Raw genomic sequence first — 14,188 nt, forward strand, 5'->3', positions numbered from 1 at the left:
CAGCGCCATGGACCCTGAACACATCACCTCTCACCATAGGAGAGCTGCTGAAGTTGTTGGGATTAGTCTCAGACTACTGTACCACAGTTATATCAAAAGATGTTCCTGCGTAGCCAAACCTCTTTATGACCTCCTCTCCTCAGACAACACCTAAAAGGGAAACATAAGAAAACAAAAAGAAACAAGACGGGAGCAGTCATCTGCCGACATGTCACCCAGTCACATGGTCAGAGGAGCACCAGCGGATTCTTTGTCTGTCATCCACCAGAGTGAAGGACTCAAACAGCCATCCATTGTGATGCCATGCAGGAGGCCAAGGGGCAAAGCTCTGTCAAAGCCAACGAGGGAACCTGGCTGTAGCTGAGATTATTCTCCACCATTCACAGTCTACACTAACAGCAACAGCCTCCTCATACAGTACGTGCTCATCACTGCAATCTGAATACAAGCACTCACAGGTGGATAGTAGAGCTGCTAGAGTTCATGAGCAGTGTTTGTACAGTGAAATTGGACACAGCGCTGCTCTCAACTGGTGTAAGGTTTATTGCAGCAAAATGTTTACAAAATAACAAAAGAATATTCCATCAATATAGATTTACTGAGCAAAACAAAAAAAGGAAAATACTGAAGAACTGCCCAGATCAGAGTAGCTGGTTTGGTCCATTGCTATCACTGTAGGTGGTCCACACCCAGCTGTAGCCAACGTTTACTCAAACCAGCATAGTAATTAAATCAATCAGCATATTGTCATTGCTGAATAAACAACAAGTCTTATAAGCTTTTACAGTACATTTGAGTTGCCCCTACATTCTCCTCTGTCCTGAGCAGCCCACCTCCTATAACAGGTTTTTAAGCCTCTGTCTTTGTCAGTCTGCCTCTAAATAGATGGACTACAGCCCCTGATCACATAGTAGGCATTAATGCCACAGTTTGTATCATACACAGGACACCACGGCACCAGTGTTCCTCAGGCCGTGGCTCCTCAGCTCAGGGAGATGAGCCCTGGTCGTGGTAACATCAGTGGCAGTAATCCCTAAAACCCAGCGACGGTGTAAGTAGGTAGGTCACTGCACCAGAGCGGCTACACAGCGTGTTACTGCTGCCTTGCTCTCAGGAGCGACACCCAGACTCGTGTCTGTAGAGAAAGTGGATTGTTACTGTGCACAATAACAACAGCTGCAGACGTATGACACTAACAGCTGATGAGCATTTCCATGGACTCCTATTATCTCATGGATTAAACCGGGGTGTGAATTCATCGCTTCATAATGTGAAGTGGTTACTGCATCAATACAATGATCACAGCACACACACACACACACACACACACACACACACACACACACACACACACACACACACACACACACACACACACACACACACACATTATCTTCATTTTATAGTATTTTCAGGGTGTTGTTCTCAGAAGTTGCCACAAGAGGATGTGTACAGCTGTGTGACCAGCTCCCAGCGCCCACACGTTGTAATGCAAGACAGAAGCATGTTAACAATGCACCAGTGTGTCTGAGAACAAGCTCCAAATCTCTGAGTCATTCATCAGTCAGGTGTGATACATGCTATACAAATAAACCTGCAAAGACCTAAAAACCCACAGAAATCACTGGAGAACCAAGGAATGTGCAGGTTCCACATGTTTGTTCATTCTCTGCAACATTAATCCCAGGTTTAAGTCTCTGCCCCCCAGAAACCTTCTTCATGTTTCTGTTAGTCTGTGGTTACTACCGCTTCTCTGTCTCTTCAACTGTCTAGGGGATTAAAGTATTTCTCTCCACAGCCCACATACATACAGCCAGAGGAAAATGTTGAGATTTAGAAATTAAACAAAACATTAAATTTAAATAAGCTCCTCTCTCTCTCTTCCAAATCCTAAAAAAACCTCCATGAATTATAGATGAATGTGAAGAGGATTAATTATAGCGCAGTAAAACCTGTGGCTAATGTGCTGTGTTCAGACCGACACTAATGCTAATGACAGAGACTGAAATCTCCACACGGTAGAAGCTTCATGTTTTCACTTTCAGCTACAGGGATTTGGTTTCTGTTTTTATCTGACTTTCAAAATGACCTTCAGTTATCACCAGTACTACACTTATTTATATATGTGTTATATATGGTAACAGATCATTAAGTTCAGTTTTGCATATTTTATACATCCCTTGCTCTTATAGCTGGTGAAGTAATAATATACAAACAATGAAAATCATTCTGGGGCGGTTCAGTGGTTTGTTGGTTGTCTCTGACTGGTCACTGCAGATAGGATGTGGGTCCGATTCCTGGGTGCCAGGTGTTTTTTGTGACAGGAGTTTGTCTGTGTTACTTTCCTTCCATGTTGATGAATGCATGTGTTGGATTGAGACCTGTCCAGGTGTAATCTGACCCAGTGACAGCAGGATGAATTCTAGCATAGCTGCAAAACATGAACCATCATCCAACTCCCCCGTCCATCAAAATCGTGAATATGTATTTTTAACATGTCTCTGAAAGACTACCTCCATGGGAACTAGCTGTTTGCAAATACAGATTAAAGTTGCCAGAGGAACAAACTGAGAGTAAAAGGCCTTATTTTTTTACACTGACAAAGATACTGAATGTCTAATTTGTTTCAAACTTGCAGTCAAACCTAGAACCCAAATTGCACCGTGAGCAGTGAGGCGATGGCTGCTGCAGCTACTGAATGGACCAACGGTGTCCTAACGCCTCCAAATGACCAAACAGACTCTAAGACCGAATCTACCAAAGCCCTTCACCAGGAGACTATTAAATTCTACTGGGCTCACTAGTAGAAGCCAGACCAACTATTGGGTGGACCCAAATGCAACGACCCCAATAAGATACAGAATACAAGGCTTTAATGGATCATCAAAAAAGAATTACAGACAACACTAAGCAATGATAAGCCAAACACAATGAAGAGATGAACTAACACAAGATACTAATTAAGAACACTGTTTAAACACAAGCCATGGAATCTACAGTAACATAGCAAGGTTGACTATACACACTAAACAGACCAACCTGAACATATACATGAAACAGGGTTAATTCACACAAACACAGTCTGATGATTGTAAGAAATTACAATCATCAGACAGGAACAGGAAACAGACAGGAAGTCACATGACAATAAAAACACGCCTCCAGTAGGCCGGAGGGCGGGGCTTCAGCATAATGTCTTTGTCTTTGTCTCATGTCTCCTTTCTGTCAATGCGTCCTTGGCTCAGATGCTGAACCCTAAATTGCCCCCGTGAGTCAGGTGTAGCTGCAGCAGCTCATGTGTGCGTGTGTGAATGAATGCGTGAATGAGTGAATGGGACCAGTGTCAAAGCACTCTGATTACAAATGAGGTGGAAAAGACAGCGATAAGATGCAACCATACTGCTGTGTTTCACAGGACTACACCTTTAATACCAGTAGAATAAAACCACATCTGGATTACAACGTTAACTCCACTTGCTTTTATCCATCCTCCACTATAGAAGCCTGATCCATGGAGATGTTCTCTGCTGTAAAGGTGCTAAAATGAATACTGGTCTGATTGGACAGTCTGATATAAAGTAATTAATAAAGATGGAATTATTATTCATTTTTATCCTGCACTGTATGTCTCAGGTTTCTCTACCAGAGATGAGTTGATTATGACAAAACAAGGTTGGGACAAAGGTTAAGACAAGCCGTAAACAAAAAATCAGTTTGCATCTAATTATAAATTTTAATAGACCCTTAGACGCTCAAGTAATTGTGTTTGCCTTAAGGTGAATCTGCTAAATGGACTCTAGCTTCAACATTATCATTCTGAGAGTCGTGTGCGCTGAAGCCTGGAGGTCGGAGCTAAAACAAGATGGGACCTCGGTGCAGTTTAATCCAGACTGACAACAAATCTGCTTCTGCTGCAGTTATTTTAAGAGGAAAAAACTCAAGTGGCTGCCTGCAGACATGACGCGTACGGATGGAGTGAGGATGAGGAGAAGGGCTGAAGTCCACTGTGAACTCCTGACCTCCTGAGCATGAGGTTCCTCCAGTGGGAGCGATGGCCTTAATACCACAGTTAAATATATCCCATGTTTGTGTGCGTTTAAGAGGGAACGTGTCCAGATTGTGTCTGTTTCCTTTTCATTCCAGCTGATGACACGATCTTCCACAGTGGTAATGAGTTCAGCTTCCAGCTTCCTCTACCTATTAAAATTACGCTGGTTATAGAGTTTACAAAGTCCAACAAGATGAAAGCAAAAAAAACAAAAGCAGCCTGTTACGCACTGATTTTGTCCTCGTCAGTGGCTACAGCAGCTCGGGTGCGACTTGAAGGAAATGTGAAGTGAGCCTCATCCTCCCACAGGTTTCTACTATGAGCTCCAGTAGCCCGTCTGCTGGATCTCCCCACGCTACTCAGTCTTCTCTCTCCATTTGCATCAGCGGGTCGCAGACACATGAGCCTGTAGCTGGTTCAACACTGTCGCTTCCTGGGAAATAGTTTGATAGAATAAATACTGACAACTACAGACCAGGAACAAATCACAAGAGCTGCAGATTTGGAGGCGCTCACACAATTATTTATGTTTAAAACTTAACTTTGAACAACAAATTGTTCACATTTTCTTTTTCTTTAGTTTTCTTCTGTTTTTTTCTCCCTAAGGAACCAACAAAGCTTACTGTGGCTTTTCATTAAAGTCCTTTTCCTGTCAGGTTCTAATGTGCTCTTAGGTCCAACAATTGCAAAACTAACAGCTGGGCGGGTTTTTTTTTTATTGTAGTTATTTATGGAATCCACATTTGTCTTATTACATCTAATGAAGAGATAGAAGAGAAGAGAAGAGAAACAGCAGCTGAACCGTCGGTCTGTTCAGGAAGCTGCGCTTTTAATCAGGTCCGTCTGTTCAGGTCAAAGATCAGACCTGCCTCTGTGTTTCAGCTTCAAATAAATTTTAGTAACATAAAATACAATAAAAAAAATACAAAGGCATTTAGAAAAACACACGTACAATTGAGTTTAATTTGAAATTCGATCAATATTGAGATGAAATGTAAATAATTCCTATACACATTACTGAATATGTTATAATATTTCTTCTTTTTTTTTCCATCATATTCTGTTCAAAAAATTCAAAAATTCACCCATAACGTCATAACAGCAATTACATGGTGCAGCTTTGAAAAACTTCACTCACAATAAATACTGTACTTCAAAACTTTTTTTTATGTTCAGTCAGTTTCACATATTATTAATGTACAAAAACAATCAGACAGGACAAAAAAATCACAATTTTAATTGAATAAATTGATAAATAAACAGATGTCAAATGTGAAAATACCTCCAGGCTTCTACCGCACCTTCAGGGCTCAGGTCATGATTTGCTCCCTATATTTAAAGCAGCCTCCTCGTGACGACCACTACTTTCACAGTGTGAACTGCGAGTCATCACGTCACGCTGTGGCAGCATGTGATGAACGGTGACAGCCAAGGAGCGCAGCCGTCCGCGCCCCTCTGTCAGACGCTCCACGTAACCTCCGAGCCCCGCTCATTAAACACACACAAACAAACAACAACCAAATATAGGCCCGGACCGCGAGTCAGAAGGCTCGGGGAAGTTAGGGCAAGTCTGACAAGTGAGAGGCATAGCTGTAGTCTAACTTCTCCACTGTGACGATGGGCGTCCATATGACTCCTGTAGTGTCAACTTCTGTGAGTTTGTCACACTTCATTCCAATCGATGCTCAGGCGTTTGTGCATCATTGTAGACGCCTACACACACACAGTCATGTTACCTGGAGTGTCATCGTTGTTCTCCATTTAAATGTAATTACATTACAATGCGCATGTAATAGTAGATTCATGTGTCCCCTTTATTTTTAATAATTCTCACTATTGATGCAGCTGCTGAATGCTGCAGGTTCCTCAAACCGTCTTCTCTCAAAGCGTAAACCTTTTTATATGTTCCATATTTTCCATCTGACTGCAGCAGAATAGCACATTCTTCACATCATTCTGTTCTGATTGTCTTCACCCTTTTATGAACTGTCAAAACCTTTTTTTTTGTCTTAGTTTGTTAATTTTTTTTAGGCTTAAAATATTTAAAACAATGCAATATTATTTAATCACAGCTGTCCACTGTAGCGATCACTATGCATGACAGGGTGATAATTTAGAGTGAGTTCACGTGTGAGGAATGTGTTTGCTGGGTGTGACTGTGAAAGGAGACGCTGGATTTTGAGAATTGTGGTCATGTAACGCATTCAATGTCAAAAAATGAGCAGTGATTCACAGTAACGAAGCAGTTCATTGATATAAACTGATGCTTGTAAGCATTTAAAATAAAAAAATGGTTGTGTTGTATGTTTTAAGCTGAGCATTTGTTTAGTCGCAGTTGGAGGAGACACTTCTGTGTCATCTGTGGAGGTATCGTCTGACTACGCAGCCATCGTCAGGGTCCCGTCTGCAAATGGCTGAGGGGCAGGGCAGGCAACAACAGAGCGAACTGATAAGAGAGTCACCTGCGAAGCGGAGACGGTAAGTAACAGGCTGGAGGCTGGAGGACAAGTCAGCGCTTCACTATGTTTCAGTTGATTAACGTGCGTGTTCCTGCTGTAACCTCTCAGTCTCATCATCCAATCAGAAGGAGAGAAAAAATTGTGAGAAAGAGTCAGATTCTCACTTTGCTGACATTTAAATCAGGTACATCACACACACACACACACACACACACACACACACACACACACACACACACACACACACACACACACACACACACACACACACACACACACACACTGAGTACTTGGTGGTTCATGATGACTCAGCGTGTCTGTGGGTGGAGCATCTGAGTCACCCTCTAATAACTACAGAGCCAATAATACATTCCTCCATCATCCCTCCATCCCTGCACACCTCCATCATCCCTCCATCGTCGCTACACCAGGTTCAAACGCAGCGCTGATTGTAAAATGACCATGTTTATCTCTGCCACTTGGCTTAAATGCATCTTTGTGTTGAGTTTCTTTTCAGTGACCCAGCAAAAATTTGGACTCAACAACAGTAGCTGCTTCACTTCCCTGCGCCTCCTTTATGCAGCCATTCATTCAGTTCAGCTGAGCTTCCTCACTCATTCATTCGTTCAGGTGAATGAATGATTTCCATCAGTAGAGGGTTCAGTGTATCGACAGTTGCCGTTCGCGTGGTGGTTCGAGGCCGAAGGTGCTCCGCTTCACGGCCGACGCAACAAACCCAACTGTCACGGACCGACTTTGAGTGATTACATGTTTTAGCTTGTTTTGTGCGACGCGCGTCTTTGTGTTTTCTACCTCTTGTTTCGTTTCTAGTCAGCGTTACCATGGCAACATCAAATCCAAACACCAAACAAACGGAGCCTAAACTTTCGTTGTGTGAACACAGGTTCACAGGAGGACGTTTCGGTGAGGACGATCTCTTTACAGACCAAGTTCAGGTGCGTAGCTGTGGTTAATGAGAGGCTGGAGCTTCCTGTGTGACAGCACGCGTCCTCACAGCGATGGCGATGCGTGCTTATGTAAGAGGCAGCAACTCTTTCAGCTGACAGTATCTACACAAAGAGAAAGCAGCGAGGGAGAGGGAGGAGAAGCCAACCAATCAGGACGAGGCCTGTGAGGCTTGTCTGGGACTTACACACATTAACCTTATTCTACAGCCCACGGTGGCTGCAATTAGGCATGTTATATTATGCATACCTCTATGAGGAGTCTCAGTCATCCAGGTGAGTTTGTCTGTTTGCAGTAACTGTATATTACTCTATCACACTATTCAATTCAATTCAATTTTATTTATATAGCGCCAAATCACAACAAAGTTATTTCAAGGCACTTTACAAAGTAAGGTTTAAAACCTCACACAACTAAACCCAACAAATCCCACATACAGCAAGCATTTAATTTGACAGCAACAGTGGAGAGGAAAAACTCCCTCTCTAACGAGGAAGAAACCTCCAGCAGAACCAGACTGGATGTGGGCGGCCATCTGCCTCGACCGGTTGGGGTGAGAGGATAGAGAGATAGAAAAGCACAGCAACAGCAACAAGCAACAACAAGCAACAACAGAGCACAGGCAGGATGGTAGGACCAGGGACTGGATGCAGGCAGGATGGTTGGATCCGCAGCTGCCCATCACAGACACCAAACTTTGAGTCCAATGATACCTGTGGGTGAGGACAGAGAGGGAGAAAGAGTGGGGGTGGGGGGGAGAGAGGAGAGAAGCACAACTACTGGACAGAAAGAGACAAGGTTAGTTAAACATGGGACAATGATGGGAGGTTATGGGACAGAGGAGGTAGAAGGAAACAGAGGAGCTCAGTGTATAAATTAAGTCCCCCAGCAGTCTATGTCTATTGCAGCTTAACTAAGAGATGGTTCCTGTGACTAACAATAATTGCCAGTGACCTGAACCATCTCTAACTATAAGCTTTATCAAAAAGGAAGGTTTTAAGCCTAATCTTAAAGGTGGAGAGTGTGTCAGCTTCTCGAACCTGAAGAGGGAGCTGGTTCCAGAGGAGAGGAGCTTGGTAGCTAAAAGCTCTGCCCCCTGTTCTACATTTAAACACTCTAGGAACCGCAAGTAGCCCAGCGCTCTGAGAACGAAGTGTTCTGCTGGGAGCATAAGGAACTATAAGGTCTTTAAGATAAGAAGGAGCTTTATCATTGAGTACTTTGTATGTGAGTAGGAGAATTTTAAATTCTATCCTACATTTTACAGGCAGCCAGTGCAGAGAAGCTAATGTAGGAGAAATGTGATCTCTCTTTCTAAGTCCTGTCAGAACTCTGGCTGCAGCATTTTGAATGAGCTGTAGGTTTTTTAAGGAGCTGTTAGGACATCCTATGAGTAAGGAGTTACAGTAGTCCAGCCTAGAGGTAACAAATGCATGGATCAGTTTCTCTGCATCGCTCTGAGAGAGGATGCTTCTGATTTTAACTATATTTCTAAGGTGGAAGTAGGCGGTTCTGGAGATTTGTTTAATGTATGATGTAAAAGAGAGATCCTGGTCAAACATGACACCAAGGTTCCTCACAGTAGAATCTGAAGCTAATGTTATGCCATCCAGGGTGGCTATCTGACTCAATAGTGTCTCTCTCAGATTTTTAGGCCCAACAATAAGAATCTCGGTTTTATCTGAGTTTAGTTGAAGGAAGTTTTGGGACATCCAGGATTTGATGTCTTTTAAACAACCCTGAATTTTGACTAGTTGATCTGTTTCATTTGGTTCCAAGGACATGTATAGCTGAGTATCATCTGCGTAAAAATGAAAATTAATAGAATGCTTTCTAATAATCTCACCTAGAGGAGACATGTATAAGCTAAACAGAATTGGACCCAGCACAGAACCCTGTGGAACTCCATAGCTAATCCTTGTGCGTGTGGAGAATTTATCATTAACATGAACAAACTGGAATCTGTTCAACAAATAGGATTTAAACCATCCCAATGCTGTTCCATTAATCCCGATTCTATGTTCTAGTGTCTGTAATAGAATGTGATGATCAATTGTATCAAATGCAGCACTAAGATCTAACAGGACAAGGACAGAAACTAGACCATTGTCCGAAGCTAATAGAAGATCATTAGTGACTCTAACCAGAGCTGTTTCTGTGCTATGATGTTTTCTAAATCCTGACTGAAAATCTTCATACAGGTTATTCCCACTAAGGTGGTCAGATAATTGTTTAGCCACGATTTTTTCCAGAATCTTGGAAATAAAGGGTAAATTTGAAATGGGCCTATAGTTGGCTAGTTGTCCAGGGTCAAGGGTTGGTTTTTTCAATAGAGGTTTGACCACAGCCACCTTAAAAGCCTGTGGTACATAGCCTAGTTGTAAAGATTGGTTGATTTGATTTAATATGGATGAGCTGATTAAAGGTAGAACTTCTTTGAGTAATCTGGTTGGGATTGGATCTAAAAGACAAGTGGACGACTTGGAAGAGTTGATTATTGAGGTTAACTCCATATGAGTTATGGGGGAGAAGCTGTCTAGGTAAGACAGAGGATTTAATAAATTTAAAGTTAATGGATCTAGACAGTGCTTTCTGTCATTTGGAAGAAGTCGCTGCTGAATGTTTTTTCTAATGATAATAATTTTATTAGTAAAGTAGTTCATAAAGTCATTGCTGCTGAGATTTAAGGGGATAGTAGACTCAATACTGCTATGACTCTTTGTCAGCCTGGCTACAGTGCTGAAAAGAAACCTGGGGTTGTTTTTGTTTTCCTCAATTAGGGAGGAATAATATGTTTTTCTAGCAGCACAAAGTGCTTTTTTATATTTCATTAGACTGTCCTTCCATGCAATGCAGTTTACATTTATTTTGTTGGAACGCCACTGTCTTTCTAGTTGTCTAGTCCTTTGCTTTAGACTGCGGATGTCTGAGTTATACCACGGAGCTAACCTCCTCTGATTCACTGTCTTCTTCTTCAGAGGAGCCACTGTGTCTAACATTGTACGTAGAGAAGCTGCAGCATCATCTACAAGACAGTCAACCTGTTCATAAGGATTAAGGTGACTGTTCTCTGTGTATCTGCAAGACATTGAGGCAAAAGATGATGGAATCATCTGCTTGAATCTGGCAACAGCATTGTCAGATAAACATCTGCTATAGTAACATTTCTTTCCAGCTGTTATAGGGTCAGTTGTGCTAAATTCAAAAGTTAATAAGAAATGGTCAGATAACAGAGGGTTTTGGGGAAGAACTATTAAATTATCAATTTCAACTCCATATGTCAGGACAAGATCTAGAGTGTGGTTAAAACGATGAGTGGGTTGATTTACCTGCTGTGTAAAACCAATAGTGTCTATTAAGGAGTTAAAAGCAGTGCTGAGACAGTTGCTGTCAACATCTACATGAATGTTAAAGTCTCCCACTACAATGACTTTATCTGTGCTAAGAACTAAGTCAGATAAGAATTCAGAGAATTCAGTTAAGAACTCTGAATATGGAGCAGGAGGACGGTAAACAATACAAAACACAACTGGTTTCTGAGTTTTAGAGTCTGGGTGAGAAAGGCTCAGAGTGAGGCTCTCAAATGAGTTATAACTATGTTTAGGTTTAGGAGTAATTAATAAATCTGATTTATAAACTGCTGCTACTCCTCCACCTCTACCTGTACTTCTTGGAACATGATAGTTGATGTGACTCATTGGAGTCGACTCATTTAAAGTAACATATTCATCCTGCTGCAGCCAGGTTTCAGTGAGACAGAACAGATCTATGTGATGGTCACTTATCAAGTCATTTATTAAAAAGGATTTAGATGAGAGAGATCGGATATTTAATAAACCACACTTTATTAGCTTACTATTACTTTGTTCCGTAAGAGGAACTGTTTTGATGTTTATTAAATTCTGGTAAGTCACCTCCTCTTTGATTTGTTTGTGACTTGTATAGTTTAGGTGGTCGAGAAGCAGACACAGTCTCTATGCGATAACTAAGACTAAGAGTGGGTCGCGGCTGTAAAGAACATGCAGAGAGGCGTGTAAGACTGCGACTCTGCGTCCTACTGCTAATGATATTTACAGAAGGTGACATTCTTTATCAAACTGCCCTGTTTCTCATTAGAGTGAAGGAGGAGAGGCTCAAAGGCAGCGCTGCCTTAGAATCTGAACCAGTGGAGCTGTGGAGGTCACATCAACATTTTAACCCCATTTCATCCCATTTTATTCCAACACTCTTTTAGCTTCAGTACTTTTAGGACCTGTGGACTGGTGAAAATAAATGATGCTGTAACAGTGAGTGACACCACCCCTTTCTCGACTCTCATGAGGACTCTGGTTGAGTTCGATCCATCGTCCTACTGTATAGAGTTCATCCTTCTCTTGAACATTGACTTCTGCTTTTCATCCAGCTTTATTCCTGATATGATTGTGTGTCATTGTAAAGCTTTGTCATTGTTACTAACATGCTGAGTATGACTAAAAACCACTCACTGTTAAACCTGATTGTCATGATTTTCATCATTTGCAAGTCTCTGCATTTGATTATTTAATTGTAAAGAGGCTGTTTGTTGTGTTTTCAGGTGATTTGACATACACATTCAACCTAAACCTGAAAGTACTGTTATTGCCCATGTTTTTTTTATTTTTCCAACAGAGACCAGTCACATCAGGAAAATCACCTCGTTGACGTGTGCTGTGGGCAACATTTTAGGTAAGCCTCATGAATAACCGATGAGGAGGGAAGGTCTATGGTTGGATGGGCACTAACCTCCCTCCAGGCTCTGAGCTGGTGGTGTCAGACAGACGCAAATGAATTGGGTTAACACAAGAGAATAACTTCATTGTCATTGTATATTGTGCACTAAAATTAAGATGCAATCATTTTGGTTGTTAAAATAATAAAATAGTCATGAATAAAACTTTTTAAAAATTCATATCTCCCATTCAGTGTGTTGTTACCGTGACACCAAACTTAAACAGTTTCACATTGTATAGATGGAAACGTCATGACAACAAATAATTGCCTGTTGTGCTTGAAAATACTGTCCTCAGGAATATCCGAGCCCCCAAGGTTGTGTTTTTTGTAAATATGGTAAACATAAGGTCATCAAGTGGAAACTGGCAAAACTTACAAATTTCAAAACAAAAGCCCAAAACAGCACCTAGAAATAATAACTGGCCTTATAGTTTTACGTTAACAAGTGGTTCTAGCCAGGCTATTTTTGACTTCCTGCAGCAGCAGACTCATGCATTAACTCATCCAAATTCAATTCAAATGTAATAAAATAAAACTAGAATTCACACACAGTAGTATTAAAATGAACCAAATGTTACAGACTTGACTGTAGGAGCTCTGTATTTCATCTGTTTTTTTCTAAACTTTATGCACAGAACGATGACGCTGGACGAAGCCCTGGCTGCTTTGGTTTGGAGCCAGAAGCCTCTTGTCTATGGCTTTTGCAGAAAAGTTTTAATTATTGATTAACAGATTTGAAAACAAATTGAGGTGATTTAACATTGTTCTTCCTAGATTTCTAAACTTCCTTTCTATTGCATTTAAAAATATGATATTTTGGTGCAGAAAGCTCGATTTGAAGGTCTTGTTTTGTACCAAAAAGCAGCAGCGAGCGTTGGACCGAGGATTTCTAAACATGTAAAACTACAATAACAAGCACTGACGTTCACTGTCAACACTCATTTATTCACCAACGTCTTTATTTTTAACAAATAGAATCATCAGAGAGCAGAAACACAGAGAACCAACAAGACAGCAATAAAGCTTACTCTCTCTCTATGTGTGTGTGTGTTGAGGTGTGGGTGGAGGGGGTATTAGTCACCAGAAATGGCACAGAGCCTCTCTCTCTCTCTCTCTCTCTCTCTCTCTCTCTCAGTAAGTGGGTCACTCCATCTGGAGCAGAATATGGAAAAACAGCAACACAACGTTTTCTACCAAACACCATCTGAAGTCAGTACAAAGTAAAAGCTTTAAGGCAGTAAATCGTTAAATGTCCACCAGTCAGCTGATTGAGACACTTACTGTATTATCTTTTATACTCACTTCACCACAGACCATGTTCTTGATTGTGTTTTACTGGGGACCACCAAGATACCAGAGACCTTTCAATTACATTAAAGTTCTGTTAGTTACGAGGCCACAAGCATTGCAGCTAAACAATATGAAGTGATTAGAAAAAGAGATGAAAATTAGTGTGTGGGACAAAAGTGCAGGGAGGAGGTTCAAACATCTGTAAGACCAGGCAGGAAGCAGGAAGTTGCCAAACAGCCAGAAGTCACAAGTTACACAAACCAAGACGTACAAAGTCCTTATTCATCGAGCTTCAAAGGTGACGCATAGAGAAGAAGTAAAACCTCTCCTCAAATGTGGTGAGTGAACCTGGACTTCCACGTGGCGTAACACTAGGCTTAACAAACGCACAAACCTGACAAAACCTGAATCTCCTCACGCTCAGAGCGAATGAAGAGCCACACACAACTCAAGGGCGACAGCAACACCTTGGCCTGGATGGAGCACAAAGATCGCACACCAGGAGTGCTGGTAGAATGTGGGCATCTGGGGCTGAAGGGAGTTCAGTCTGCAGAGCAGGAGGCGGGTGAAAGTGAGTCACTGATGAGTTCAGAAGAAAAAACACATGCTCGTCAATTCCACAAGAGCAAATTTACTGTAAAATGAAAACGGAAGACTGAATATAAGCGTTTATTAG

General features: G+C 41.6%; 1 long non-coding RNA gene across 1 annotated transcript; it reads left to right on the forward strand.

Annotated features, from left to right (window-relative positions):
- The first annotated feature begins 7,072 nt into the window (after window positions 1-7,072).
- On the forward strand, window positions 7,073-13,936 carry LOC114867336 (uncharacterized). Its single transcript, XR_003787846.3, has 3 exons — window positions 7,073-7,748; window positions 12,121-12,177; window positions 12,858-13,936. It is a non-coding gene; the product is annotated as an uncharacterized LOC114867336 (long non-coding RNA).
- Window positions 13,937-14,188: the final 252 nt, after the last annotated feature.

The sequence above is a fragment of the Betta splendens genome, chromosome 12 (genome assembly GCF_900634795.4).
Source record: "Betta splendens chromosome 12, fBetSpl5.4, whole genome shotgun sequence".
NCBI lineage: Eukaryota > Metazoa > Chordata > Actinopteri > Anabantiformes > Osphronemidae > Betta > Betta splendens.